The following is a 14,957-nucleotide window of genomic DNA, read 5'->3' on the forward strand; positions in this document are numbered from 1 at the left end:
TATATTGTCTGTGTGCTTTTCTGAGTGTCACTGATCATCCCATTTGACAGAAATAAGTGGCGGAACACCCCGTCTCTTCAGCATCGCAGTAAAAGGAAAAGCTGTATTCAAGAAAAAGAACGATCGATGATTCCCACAGCGTCTCAACAGTCACAGGTACCGAACGCCATCTTGGATCGAAACTGGGGAGGGGTTGTTTTTGGTGGGAACTTCGCCATTTTCTCAGTCTGGCCCCTCCATTTTGTCTGCAACCTCAGGTGACCTTCCCCCTGTATTGGAAAAACAGGGGCAGGTTTCTGCTTGGTCCCCTGCTGTGGCAGGGAGTCTCTTGGGACTCCCGGGGGGGTTTCCCCTGATTTGATTTTTTTCTTTGTGCAGAGCCTATTTTCAGGCGGCTGGGGAAACCATGTGCAGCCAGGGGATTTTGGGGGAGTTCTTCCGCACCCCCTGTGGCTTTGCCTCCCTCTTCTCCATTGGTGTCCCCTCCTCCTCCTTCGTCCAAGCGCCCGCAGGTGGCTTGGGATGAGGATTTGTGGTCCGAGGAGTGTGTTGGCCTGGATGAGGACCTGGACCCTTTTGAGGATTTCCAGGAACCTCTCGGGATGGCCACAGTTTGTCGGGTTTGTCAGGTTTCCTGCCTTCCGGCGAAGAGGCGCCCATGGTGCGCCTTTTTCAGAGGGATGAACTATCACACCTGATTCAGCAGGTCTCCTCGGTGCTGCGTTTTGAAGAGGTGCCACCAGAGACCCTGCATGTGGGAGACCCTCTGCTTAGGGGGATCCATACTGTTTCCTGCTCTTTTCCTATGCATCAGGATTTTTGGGATATTGTACTGGCGCAGTGGAATACGCCAGAGGTGCTGTTTCGGTTGGCATGCACCATGGCTCGTTTGTATCTTATCCCGGAGGGGGATCGGACTGCTTTAAAGTTGCCAGTTGTGGACGTGGTGGTCTCGGCAATTTCTAAGTGGCATACCGTGCCTGTTGAGGGCGGCTCTGCCTTACGGGACTCTGAGGAGCGTAAGTTGGAGACCATTCTTAAGCAGAATTTTTAGGTCTCTGCATTAGGGGTCCAGGCGGCTATTTGGGGAGGCTGTTGGCTTGCGCCGTGTTTCGGTGGGCTGAGAGTGTCCTGGATCGTGAGTATGATTGGTCCTTCGATCAGGAGGTGGCAAAGATTGAGAGGGCTGCCTCGTTCCTCTCAGATGATCTTCATGACGTAGTGGCAATATCCGAAACTTGGTTCACAGACTCTCATGGGTGGGATATGGCTATACCGGGATACAACTTATTTTGTCAGGACAGAGAGGTAAAGTCAGGGGGAGGGGTGGCACTATACATTAAAGAAGACATCAAAACTACCAGAATCACAGATGTCAAGTACCCTGGGGAATCCCTCTGGGTGAACCTGGCCAGAGGCAGGGAAAAATGCCTGTATCTTGGTGTAGTATATAGACCTCCAAGACAACTGGAAGATAAAGACTCTGAATTAATTGAAGACATAGAGAATATCACTCTACGGGGAGACGCTGTTCTGCTAGGGGACTTCAACATGCCTGACGCAGATTGGAACTCATACTCAGCAACAACCAGCAGCAGCAGGAGACTGTTAACATCCATAAAGGGAGCACGACTCAAACAAATGGTATTGGAACCCACTAGGGCCCAGGCGATACTGGACCTGGTACTCACCAACGGGGATAGCGTCTCGAAGGTCTCGGTAGGAGATACACTAGCCTCCAGCGACCACAACATGGTGTGGTTCTACCTCAGGAAAGGTTTCCCTAGATCAAACACAAAAACAAAAGTACTCAACTTCCGAGGCACTGACTTTGAACGCATGGGAGATTTCGTCCACTGGACATTGCAGAACCAAGCTACGACCGATGATGTGGAAGCTATGTGGTCATCCCTGAAATCTACCATACATGAAGCAACAAGCCTCTACATTAAATCAGTACACAAACGGCGGAGAAACAACAAACCCCAATGGTACTCCGCAGAAATCTCGCACCTCGTCAAGGAGAAGAAAAAAGCATTTATTTCCTACAAACAAACGGAGACTAGGGAAGCTAAACTAGAACATAGGGCGAGGTCTACAGCGGTCAAAACAGCAGTCAGAGAGGCCAAACTTCGAGTGGAAGAGACTCTGGCAAAGAACATGAAGAAGGGGGACAAATCCTTCTTCAGGTATATTAGTGATAGGAAAAAGAACACAGACGGGATAGTACACCTTAGAAAACCAGATGGGAACTGCACAGAATCAGATTCCGATAAAGCAGAACTACTGAATGAATACTTCTGCTCAGTCTTCACCTGCGAGGTACCGGGGCACGTTCCGCAGTTGCAGGCAAGGCCCAGCGTGGAAGACCCGTTTCAGAATTTCGAGTTCACACCTGGCGACGTCTACTACGAACTGGCAAGACTCGAGATGAACAAAGCCAAGGGACCGGACAATCTACACCCCAGGGTGCTCAGTGAGCTGCATGATGTCCTGGCAGAACCGCTATTAGGACTCTTCAATCTCTCCCTAAGTTCGGGGAGAGTCCCCATAGACTGGAAAACGGCTAACGTCATTCCACTGCACAAAAAGGGTTGCAGGGCAAAGGCTGCAAACTACAGACCAGTGAGTCTCACATCAATAGTATGCAAACTCATGGAAACACTAATCAAACATAAATTAGACGCAATCTTGGATGAGGAGAATCTACGGGATCCCAGTCAACACGGATTCACCAAGGGTAGGTCCTGCTAATCCAATCTCATCAGCTTCTTTGACTGGGTAACAAAACAGTTAAACTTGGGAGAATCCGTGGATGTCGTATACCTAGACTTCAGCAAAGCTTTCGATAGTGTCCCGCTTCGCAGGCTGTTGAGCAAGATGAAATCAATGGGGCTGGGAGAAACACTAACTACATGGGTCAATGACTGGCTGAGTGGCAGACTTCAGAGGGTGGTAGTTAATGGTACCCTCTCTAAAACATCGGAGGTGACCAGGTGAGTACTGCAGGGCTCAGTCTTGGGCCCGCTCCTTTTCAACATATTCATAGGTGACCTAACTCAGGGGCTTCAAGGTAAGGTAACATTATTTATCCCAGGACAAGCAGGCAGGTATTCTCACTAGTGGGTGATGTCATCCGACAGAGCCCTGATACGGACATCTTGCAAGCATGTCTTGCTTGAAGAAACTCAGAAGTTTCGAGATGCACAAGAAAAAACGGCTTGACCAAGATGGCGGCGATGTAGAGGAGCTGCGAGAGACGCTGATAACAAGCTCCTAGCCTGTATTTTCTATACCTGATATTGATGCCTTCTAAGAGGAAAGGGGTGCTTAGGGTCTCTGCCTCGTCGGCCCTGACGTCCACCCCGATTCAACAGACGATGGATCGTTTCTTTGCGCCTTCTCCGGCGCCCACACAAGCTGGAGTGGAGAGCTCGGCGTTGGGCGGTGACGGGAGGGAGTCACTGGCCCTTTCGGGCACTGAAACATCGCTGTCTCCTTCGGCTCCCATGATGCCTCCGTGTCCGGCAACAGCTGAAACGCTGTGGCGAGAGACACACGCTTCCGGAAGTGAAAGCGTGGGGTCTCCCGGCGAGGGCACAGCGTTGTCGGCGGAACGGCAGATGGAAACAACAACAGCAGAGAGAGGGGATCTTTCTCTCTCCCAGACGGAGGTTTCCATGAATAGCATCTGGCAATTGCTGCAGAGGATGGAAGGGAAAATTGAAAAATCAACTGAAGAGGTAACAAAATTAAATGAAAAATTGGAATTATTGACTGGGTCAGTTGAATCTATGAAGTTAGAATATACAGGCCAAGCCAAGCAAATGCAGGTGGATATACAACAATTGCAACAATTCAAATTGGCTTCAATTAAAGATAGCTCCACCATTCATAAGAAACTAGAACAATTTGAAAATTTTAATAGGCGTTTGAACCTCCGCTTTCTAAATTTTCCTCAAACTTCAGGAATGTTACCTATTGATTTGTTGAAAAGATACTTCATTGAGAATTTGGAAATTTCTTCTAACGGTATTCCTCCAATTAACAAAATTTATTACCTACCAAATAAAAAGATGCCTGATGGAAATGGAAAGGCAAATGGAAATGAGATTGGGAAAGTAAGAGAAGGAGAGACGAATGTGATAGATTTTGCAAATGTGACGGCTTTTACTGGAACAAACGATAACATCTGAAATGGACAGAGCAACATTATTAGTATCATTTGTTTTTGAACAGGATGTGAATATGATTATGAAATTGTTTTTCAAAAATTCCCAAAAATTATTTGGGGGTCGGAAAATATGGATATATCCTGATGTAGCTAAGACTACACAAGAACGGAGGAAAGAATTTCTTGCAATGCGACAACAGACTATAAATATTGGAGCAACATTCTTATTGGTGTATCCCTGCAAATGCCTGGTTAGGTACTTAGGTGTTAAATATGTTTTTTTCTCTCCTAACCATCTGAAGGAATTTCTAGATGTTAAGCAGATCATTAAGGATTAAGGATTAAGGGATAATAATAGTAATGGGCGCTAGATACATTATGCCTTTCTTCTTTGTACTATTCCTCTAAATTTCTCTCAAATTTTAGTTTTGGTCACCCCCTGTTTATTGTGGTCTAAGAAGGGGTTTATCATTATGATGATTGTTGTAAAAGTAATACTGTGTTAAAATTTTCTTCCCTGTATTCAATGTAACAAGAATTAATTCTTGTAAAATAAGACTGTATAATTATAAATAAAAAATAAATATAAAAAAAAAAGAAGTTTCGAGATGCCCGCACCGCGCATGCGCCAGTGCCTTCCCGCCCGATGCTCCGGGCGTGTCTCCTCAGTTCTTTTCTTCCGCGGAGCTGAGAAGTCTATCTTCAATTTGCGCCCATTGAATATCTTTTTTGCCTTCTTTTTGCCACGGGTTGAGTTCTTTTGGGCTCTCCTATACGTTTATTTCTTTCTTTGATTTCTTTTTAAAAAAAAAAAAAAAATTTTTCCTTCCGACTCCGGGTCGGGGCCGCGTGGCTGAGGCCCCGCGCCTTCGACCTTGCAGCGGAGCTTTTCCGGCCTATGTCCCGGCCGATTACCGGTTTCAAAAAGTGTAGCAAGTGCCAGCGCGCGATTTCGCTCACGGACCCTCATCGACGCTGCTTACAGTGTCTGGGACCAGATCACTTTCCGAAAATCGTGCCGGCCTTGCTCCACTCTGACGGCGAGAGCGTTTAAGCGCCGCATGTCTGCTCTGGGAGTCCATGTTTAAGATGGAAGCTTCGTCAGATCCTGCAGCTTCGACATCGACGGAGGCTTCGACTTCTTCAGCGAAGCCCGCTGCCTCCCCAGCTGCTTTGGGCCTCCTGAAACCGGCATCATTCACCCCGGTTTCAGCCCAGGCTTCGGCACCGGTGCCTTCCTCCGTTTCCTCGGAGCAGGTCTCGACCCCTACAGTTCCACCAGTGGTGCTCAAGGTGCTGAAAGCTGGCAAGCAGAAGCACACTGCACCTAAGGAGCGCGGAGACCGTGCGGAAGGGCCCCCTTTTGGTGCGGATCCCTCCATATCGGCTTCGCTGCGGTCCATTCTGGAGGCTCAGTTCGTTGAGCTCATGCAAACCATGGGGCCTCATCTGATTGCCACCATCCAGGGTGACCTCCCAGCTTCGGCTTCGAGGGGCGGACTGCCCCCTCCTCCTCCTCCTCGCCGCACGACCTCGTTGCTCGGCGAGGAGGAGCGGCGAGTGGTGTCCGGGTCCTCGAGGAGATCCTCCGAGAGTGCTATGCCTCCTTTGGAACCGATTCCCTCGAGGAGGGCTTCTCTTAGTGATATGCCTCCTTTGGAGCCCATTCCCTCGAGAAAACCCTCGTTTAGTGACCTGCCTCCCTTGGAACCGATTACTCCGCCCCATGATTCAGTGTGGCGTCCCCCTTCGGGGCCATCCAGTCCGGGGCATAGCAGGAAGCAGGACGAGTTCTTCCGAACTCCCTATCAAGCCTGGGCGACGTCCAGAGAAGCACCGACTCTTCCACCTTTGCGATCGACGGCATCGAGTCCGATCTGCTCCTTGGAAGCGTCTGACCCAGTCTCGCACAGGAGGACTCGATCTCCTTCCAGGCATCGGGAGGGGCATCGGTCCAGACATTCTTCGAAGCATTCCTCTCGACACTCGACCGTCTCGCCTCAGAAGAAATTGCCTCGGTTGGGGTATGCTGCTTCGACTGGGTCTCCTCCGGGCCCGGAGTTCGAGGACCCCGAAGTTTTCTACTCGTCCTGTTGCTCACAGGCCTCTTTGGAGCCTGAGGCTTCGTCTTCTTCTAGTCCGTCTCGCGGGCCGGCGACGGCGGACCAATTGTCCTTTTCATCGTTCCTCAGGCAGATGGCGGATGACTTGGACATTACTCTAGATGCGGGGTCTCGATATTCCAAAGAGTATCTCGATACCATGCACTTGCCTCGGCCTCCGGCGGAGTCCTTGCGGCTTCCATTGCACAAGCTCCTCGACCAGACCTTCATGCGCTGCTTCGAGTCTCCTTACTCCATCCCTGCGGTCCCTGGCAAATTGGATTCGCGGTACCGCACGGTACATCATAAAGGCTTCGAGGGTCCTCAGCTTTCGCACCAGTCCCTCCTGGTCGAATCCTTGCTCAAGCGGTCTCATCCTTGCCAGGTCTACGCTTCCGTACCTCCGGGCCGCGAGGGCAGAACCATGGATAAGTTTGGGCGACGCATCTATCAGAATTCGATGATGGCGTCTAGAATCCTGAATTACAACTTCCACTTTGCAACCTACTTGGAATTTTTCTACCTGTGCTTCAAAAGTTCACTGCCTACATCGAGTCCCAGGCTAGGTTTGAGTTTGAGGAAGTGGTTGCTTCTTGTCCCAACTCCAACTTCAGTTGATGCAATCTGCCTATGATGCGTTCGAGCTCTCTGCCCGAGCGGGCGGCTTTGCTTGGTGGCGATGCGCCGGTTGGCCTGGTATGCGGACCATTGATATGGACCCGAAATCTTCAGGACCGCCTGGCGAACATCCCGTGTGGCTGGGGCGGATCTTTTTGACGAATCCATCGAGACTGTTACGAAGAAGTTGTCTGACCATGAAAAGTCCTTCCAATCTATCCTTCGGGCCGAAGCCCAAGCCATCAGCAGTCTCAACCTTTCTCGTCCACCGTTGATTTATCAGAGGCGTTATCAGCCGAGGCAAACTCCTCCTGCGAGACAACCGGCGAAGTGTCCAGGCCTCCCCAGAAGGGTCAGCCTAAGTCTCAGTCGCCGGCTGTCCCTAATGACCACTCAGCCTTTTTGACTGTCTCGTCGAGGGCATAACCAACCTCGTTCTGCCTCCCCCTGTTTTTCCCATCGGAGGGGCGCCTCCATCATTTTTATCATCGCTGGGAGGCCAATAACAACCGACCTCTGGGTCCTTAACTATCATCAAGGAGGGATACTCTCTTCATTTCCATCGGGTCCCTCCGGACCAACCTCCAAGACAGTATCCTTCCAACTTGACTCAGACCGCCCTTCTTCTCCAGGAAGCTCAGGCTTTGCTCCGGCTTCGTGGCCGTGGAGCCGGGTCCCTACGGACCAACTGAACCAGGGGTTTTACTCCCGTACTTCCTTGTTCCGAAGAAGACGGGCGACCTGCGACCCATTTTGGACCTCAGGGCCCTCAACAAATTCCTAGTCAAGAGGAGAGATTTTGCATGCAGGACACTTCCTTCTCTCATACCCTCTCCTCGAGCAGAACGACTGGTTATGCTCTCTCTGGATCTCAAGGAGGCCTACACTCACATTCCCATTCATCCGGCCTCCTGCAAGTTCCTCAGATTTCAGGTGGGACATCTACATCTGCAGTATCGAGTGCTTCCATTCGGCCTGTCCTCGTCTCCCAGAGTCTTCACGAAGTGTCTGGTGGTGGTGGCCGCTGCACTCCGGAACAGGGGGTCTTCAGGTATTTCCATACCTCGACGACTGGCTCATCAAGGCCCCGTCAGCTCCAAGGGGTCATTTCGGCGAACTTGACAACGATCTGCTTCCTGCAGAGCCTGGCTTCGAGATCAATTTTCCCAAATCTCATCTGCAGCCTACCCCGGTCCCTTCCCTTCATCGGGGCGGTACTGGATACCATTCAGCTTCGAGCATTCCTTCCTCCTCAGGCGCATGGATGCTCTTCTTCGTCTCTGGCCAGTCTGTGTCTTCTCACCAGTCCATCTCAGCGAGACACATGATGGTCCTCCTGGGCCACATGGCCTCTACAGTTCATGTGACACCCTTGCCAGGCTCCATCTCAGAATTCCTCAGTGGACCCTAGCTTCTCATAGACTCAAGTGTCAGACCCTTGACTCGACACATCATAGTCACTCCTGCTCTTCGGCAGTCTCTACTTTGGTGGGATGACCTCTTCGAATCTATCCAGAGGTTTGCTGTTTCACACATCCATCCTCATCAGAAGGTTCTCACAACCGATTCCTCGACCTATGCCTGGGGGGGCTCATCTGGATGGGCTTCGCACTCAGGGATTCTGGACCAGTGCGGACCGCCTCCATCAGATCAATCTCTGGAAATCAGAGCCATCTTCTATGCTCTTCAAGCTTTATCAACATCTGCTTCACGACATGGTGGTCCTCATCCGTACAGACAACCAGGGTCGCCATGTATATGTGAACAACAGGGGGGGGCACGGGATCGGCCTCCCTCTGCCAGGAAGCTCTCAGAGTCTGGGATTGGGCAGTTCGCCACAATGACCTTCCTCAAGGCTGTCTACATTCAGGGAAGGACAATGTCTTGGCAGACAACTTGAGTCGTCCTCCTCCAGCCTCACGAATGGACTCTCCATTCCAACCCCCTTCATCAGATATTTGCACATTGGGGGACACCTCAAATAGACCTCTTTGCGGCTCCCCACAACTTCAAGCTGCCTCAGTTTTGCTCCAGGATCTACACTCCTCATCGACTCGAGGCAGACGCCTTCTGCTGGATTGGGGGAATCGATTTCTGTATGCGTTTCCTCCGTTTCCTCTCATTCAGAAGACTCTGGTCAAGTTGAAATCAGACCAAGCCACCATGATTCTAATAGCTCCTCGGTGGCCCAGGCAGCCTTGGTTCTCCCTTCTACTTCAACTCAGCAGCAGGGAGCCATTCCTTCTTCCAGTGTTTCCTTCACTGCTTACTCAGCATCAGGATCTCTACTTCATCCCAACCTGCAGTCTCTCCACCTGACAGCTGGTTCCTCTCAACTTAACTCCCCACCAGTTTTCCAGGCGGTGAGGGATGGGTCTTAGGAGGACTTCCAGGAAGCAGCTACTACGTCGAAAGCTACGTTCCAGAAATGGACTAGATTTTCTTCATGTGTATTTCCAATTCTAAGGAGCCTCATCGAGCCTCCCTATCCTCTGTGTTGGAGTAGTCTTCTACACCTGTCAATTTCAGTCCGGTCTCAAGTCGACATCTATACGAGTCCACCTGAGTGCTATTGCGGCTTTCCATCAGCCTCTGCAAGGGAAACCTCTCTCTTCTCATCCTTGGTTTCCAGATTTATGAAAGGACTTTTTCATGTTAATCCTCCTCTCAAAGCCGCCTCCAGTGGTTTGGGATCTAAATGTTGTCCTTTCTCAGCTTATGAAACCTCCTTTTGAGCCTCTGAGCAAGGCTCCCGAAAGTTTCTCACTTGGAAAGTGGTTTTTTCTGGTGGCCCTCACATCTGCTCGCAGGGTCAGTGAGCTCAGGCCTTGGTGGCGGACCCTCCTTTCACAGTTTTCCATCATGACAAGGTGGTCCTCCGTACTCATCCGAAATTCCTACCTAAGGTGGTCTCTGAATTTCATCTCAACCAATCTATCGAGTGCTTCCAGTGTTTTTTTCCAAAGCCTCATTCTCATCCTGGAGAATCAGCTCTGACACAGCTCTGGACTGTAATACTAGCGTTGGCTTTCTACTTGGATCGCACCAAACCACACAGAACTGCTCCTCAACTTTTCGTCTCCTTTGATCCAAAACAAGTTGGGACGACCTGTATCGAAGCGCACCATCTCCAATTGATGCGCTTTGATCTCTTTCTGCTTATGCCCAGGCTGGGATTACCCCTTCCCTGTAAGGTCACAGCACATAGGGTCAGAGCAATGGCAGCCTCTGTAGCCTTCCTCAAGTCGACAGCCGATTGAGAGATTTGTAAGGCTTGCCACTTGGTCCTCGGTCATACATTCACCTCTCATTATTGTCTGGATACTTCTCCAGACGGGATGGACAGTTTGGCTAAACTGTGTTACAAAATTTGTTCTCCTAAGTTGCCAACTCTCCCTCCATCCCATTGAGGTTAGCTTGGAGGTCACCCACTAGTGAGAATACCTGCCTGCAGTGTCCTGGGATAAAGCAATGTTACTTACCGTAACAGTTGATTATCCAGGGACAGCAGGCAGCTATTCTTACGTCCACCCACCTCCCCTGGGTTGGCGTTCTCTGCTAGCTATCTGAACTGAGGAGACACGCCCGGAGGCATCGGGCGGGAAGGCACTGGCGCATGCGCGTTGTGGGCAGTCTCGAAACTTCTGAGTTTCTTCAAGCAAGACATGCTTGCAAGATGTCCGTATCGGGCTCTGTCGGATGACATCACCCACTAGTGAGAATAGCTGCCTGCTGTCCCCTGGATAACAACTGTTACGGTAAGTAACATTGCTTCGGCTGACGATGCCAAAACTATGCAATATAGTGAGAGAATTGGCAATTCACCCGATAGTATGACACAGGACCTACATTTGTTGGAGGCTTTGGTCCTCGACCTGGGCAGCTGGGCTTCAATGCTAAGAAATGCAAGATCATGCACCTCGGCAGCAGAAATCCGTGCAGAACTTACAACCTTGAAATGGTGGAGACCTTAGCTAGAACTTCAACCGAACGAGACTTGGGAGTGATCATCAGCGCAGACATGAAAACTGCTGATCATGTGGAGAAGGCTTCATCTAAGGCAAGACAGTTGTTAGTTGCATCCGCAGGAGTTTCGTCAGCCGGAAGCCTGAAGTCATAATGCCATTATACAGAACCATGGTGAGGCCTCATTTGGAATACTGTGTGCAATTCTGGAGGCCACACTACCGAAAAGATGTGCTGAGAGTAGAGTCGGTGCAATGGATGGCCACCAGGATGGTCTCGGGGCTCAAGGATCTATCATACGAGGAAAGGCTGAAAAATTTGCGGCTGTACTCACTCGAGGAACGTAGGGAGAGAGGAGACATGATCGAGACTTTAAGTATATTACCGGCCGTATCGAGATAGAAGAAGAGAATTCTCTTTCTCAAAGGACCCTCAGCCACAAGAGGGCATACCGCTCAAACTCAGGGGCGGGAAATTTCATGGCGACACCATGAAATATTTCGTCACCGAGAGAGTGGGTTGATCCTTGGAACAAGCTCCCGGTGCAGGTGATCGAGGCAACAGCATGCAAGAATTTAAGAGCAAATGGGATGCCCATGTGGGATCCCTTAGAGGGTTAAGCCAAGGTGAACCTGTCACCAGGAGTGGTATCCCTAGGATAGTAGACTTGGGGGTGGGTCAGTAGAGTGTGGCAGACTTGATGGGCTATGGCCCTTATCTGCCATCACTTTCCATGTTTCTATGACCTCGGCTAAGTCCTATTGGAGTGGCCTTCGTACCTTGTGGCTTTCGTGCTTGTCGGCGGATTGCCGCGTCCAAAACTAAGCTTATTAAATTTCCCTTTCGGGGGGTCTTTTATGTGTGGAGAGGACTTAAATAAATTGTTCAGACTCTAAGGTGCCGCGCCTGCATGAGGATCGGGCCACACCGGCGTCTCGGGGTGGCACTGCCTGTGGACGTCGGCGGGAGTTTCGTATCGCCTGGGTGTGGGGCTGCTTCTTTCCAGGCTTCAGGGTCCTTCCCGGGGTTGTTTTTATCAGCGCATGCAGTCCTTCAGGGGGCCCGTCAGGGGGCTCGAATCCCTTTGCCGTTTCCCTGCTACCTGTCCCTGCACAATGACTCCTTGCCAGCGCCCCCTTTGGTTCCGATGGGTGCTTAGCTGCGCAACTTTTTTCCCCAGTGGGCCGAGATCACATCCAATCGGTGGGTCCTGGAGGGTGGTGCAGGACGGTTATTGCTCTGGAATTTCCCATTCTCTGCCAGATCATTTCCTAGCCTCTTCATGTCAGGCGGCATGGAAGACGCAGGCCTTTCGCCAGACCCTTCAGTGCTTACGAGAATCTCAAAGCAGTTGTTCCAGTGCCCCCTCAGGAGTGGCAGCCGGCAGGTACTCGATTTACGTTGTAGTGCCCAAGAAGGAGGGGATCTTTCAGCCCATCCTGGATTTGAGAAAGGGTCAACAAGGCTCTCAAATTCCCACTTTTCGCATGGAAACACTGGCAGTCTGGTTCAATTCTGGCGGTTCAGCCAGGGGAGTTCCTGACTTCTCTCGATCTGACAGAGGCTACTTGCATGTTTCCATTCGGGCCTCCCATCAGAGTTTCCATTCGCTTTCCGATCTTGGGCCAGCAGTATCAGTTCTTTGCACTTCTCTTTGGCCTGGCCACGGCTCCCCAGACGTTCACCAAGGTGATGGTGGTCATCATGGCGGCCTTGCAGTCAGAGGGCATTCTGGTACACCTCTACCTGGACGACTAGTTGATTCAGGAAAAGTCATTGCAGGAGAGCACCTGGGTTACGACTCAGGTGGTGGAGTTTCTCCAGTCACTGGGTTGGGTGGTCAACCTTGCCAAGAGTCGGTTGATCCCATCTCAGCATCTAGAATACCTTGGGGTTCTTTTCGACACCCTCCTTGGGGAAGGTCTTCCTTCCAGAGGCCCGGGTAAGCAAATTGCAATCTCAGATTCACCTGCTTTTGGTATCCCATGTCCTTGGGTGCAGGATTTCCTCCAAGTCTTGTGGTCGATGATGCCGTCCCTGGATGTAGTGAGGTGGGCTCGGGCCCACATGCGTCCTCTTCAGTATGCTCTGCCAGGAGGTGGTGCCCTAGAGGCAGTTTGGATATCCCTGTTCCTCTGCGGGTCTTGGTGCGCTGCAGTCTTCGTTGGTGGCTCCAGACCTCTCATCTTGTTCAGGGGTGAGTCTGGATCTACCACAGTGGATGGTGCTTCTCACAGATGCCAGTCAGTTGGGGAGCTCAGGTCCTAGGTCACATCAGCTCAGGGCACCTGGTCCACAGAGGAGGCGTCCTGGTCGATCAATGTGTTGGAGACCAGAGGCCGTCCATTGGTGGCGCTGTTAGCCTTCCGCTTCCTTTTGCTGGGCAAGTTGGTCAGGGTTCTGTCGGACAATGCCACAGCAGTGGCTTACGTCAATCGTCAGGAGGCACCAACAGCACTCAGGTGGAGAAGGAGGTGGCTCTGCTCATGCTCTGGGCGGAGTACGCATCTTCAGGACATCTCAGCCTCTCACATAGCTGGGGTGGAGAATGTTCAGGCGGCCTTCCTCAGTCATCACACCTTAGATCCCGGAGAGTGTGTCTCAGCCCTGTGCCTTTCAGTTGATAGTGTAGGCTTGGGGTCAGCCCTTGATTGACCTGATGGCCACAAGTGGCAACGCCAAACTGCCCTGCTTCTTCAGTCATTGCAGTGATGAATCAGGCCGTGGGTCTGGATGCTCTGATTTAACCATGGCCAACGGAGGGGCTGTTGTATGTGTTCCCTCCATGGCCATTAGTGGGCAGAGTTCTTCTCTGCATAGTTCGCCATTCAGATCTGGTGGGCTCCGGATTGGCTCGACGTCCGTGGTATGCGGATCTGGGTGAGGCATCTGTTAGCAGATCCTCTTCCTCTGCCTCTCTTGGACGATCTGATGCAGGGTCCCAGGTCCCATGTTCGATCTTGACTCCCTTCTTTCTTACGGCTTGGCTCTTGAAAGGGGCCAATAGGTAAGAAGAGGTATTCTGATAAGATGATCTCTACTCTCTTGGGGTCCCGGAGGCTTTCTACCTCTCGGGTTTTTTTTGTGAGGGTTTGGTGGTCTATTTGAGGGGTGGTGCCATGCATGGGGAGTGGTCTCTTTTTGTGCTTCCCTGCCTATCATCCTAGAGTTCTTGCAGGATGGCCTGGACAGGGGACTGGCTTGGTCTTCTCTCTAGATCAGCTAGCGGCCTTGTCAGCCTTTCGGGGATTGTGAAAAGTCAGTGTTTGACTGCTATTCCTGATGTAATTAAGCTTCTTGCGGTCGGCCAAATGCTCAAGCCTTCTGTGCGACCATCTGTGCCATCTTGGGATCTGAATCTGGTTCTTTCAGTGCTAGTGCGCTCTTCCTTTGAGCCTTTGGGTGCCTGCTCTTTGAAGGACCTTACTCTTAAAGCGGTCTTCTTGGTGGCCATTACTTCTGCTCGACATGTTTCTGAGCTGCAGGCCTTCTCTTGTAGGGTCCCCTTCTTAGAGTTTTCTAGGGAGCGGGTTGTCTTGAGGCCTGTTCTTTCCTTTCTGCCCAAAGGTAATTTCTCCTTTTCATGTTCAATCAGACATTGTCCTCCCAGTGTTGGGTAGTAAGGAGGGGGGTCTTCTGAGCAGAAACAGTTGTGCAAGTTAGATGTTGGTCGGATTCTTCCGCTCTTATGTGCAGAGGACCCAGGAGATCAGGAAATCGGATCATCTCTTTGTCCTTCTAAGGGGGTCCTCATAAGGGGGCTGGGGGCTGGCGCTTCTAAGGCTACTATTGCGCGCTGGATCAATTAGACTATTGTGTTTCACTTATCTTCTGCGGCCATATTCCAATTAAGCCCAATAAGGGTTTAAATTTAGCAGATTGCATAACTTTATATCAGTTTGCAGCTTTGCCTGTTTTTCCCTAAAAAGATTCACACAGAATCAAGCTGGATGGTTTTGTCATATGATAGTTCATATAGTTTACCGGATGATTTAATGCTATGAGTGAGTTGGATTGGAGGTAGGTCCTACTGGTTACAGATCACTTCAAAAGTTAGCTAAGTTTTGTTGCCCATGAAGTACTTTTAAAACAGGAAA

Source organism: Geotrypetes seraphini, chromosome 8 (assembly GCF_902459505.1).
Source record: "Geotrypetes seraphini chromosome 8, aGeoSer1.1, whole genome shotgun sequence".
Lineage (NCBI taxonomy): Eukaryota > Metazoa > Chordata > Amphibia > Gymnophiona > Dermophiidae > Geotrypetes > Geotrypetes seraphini.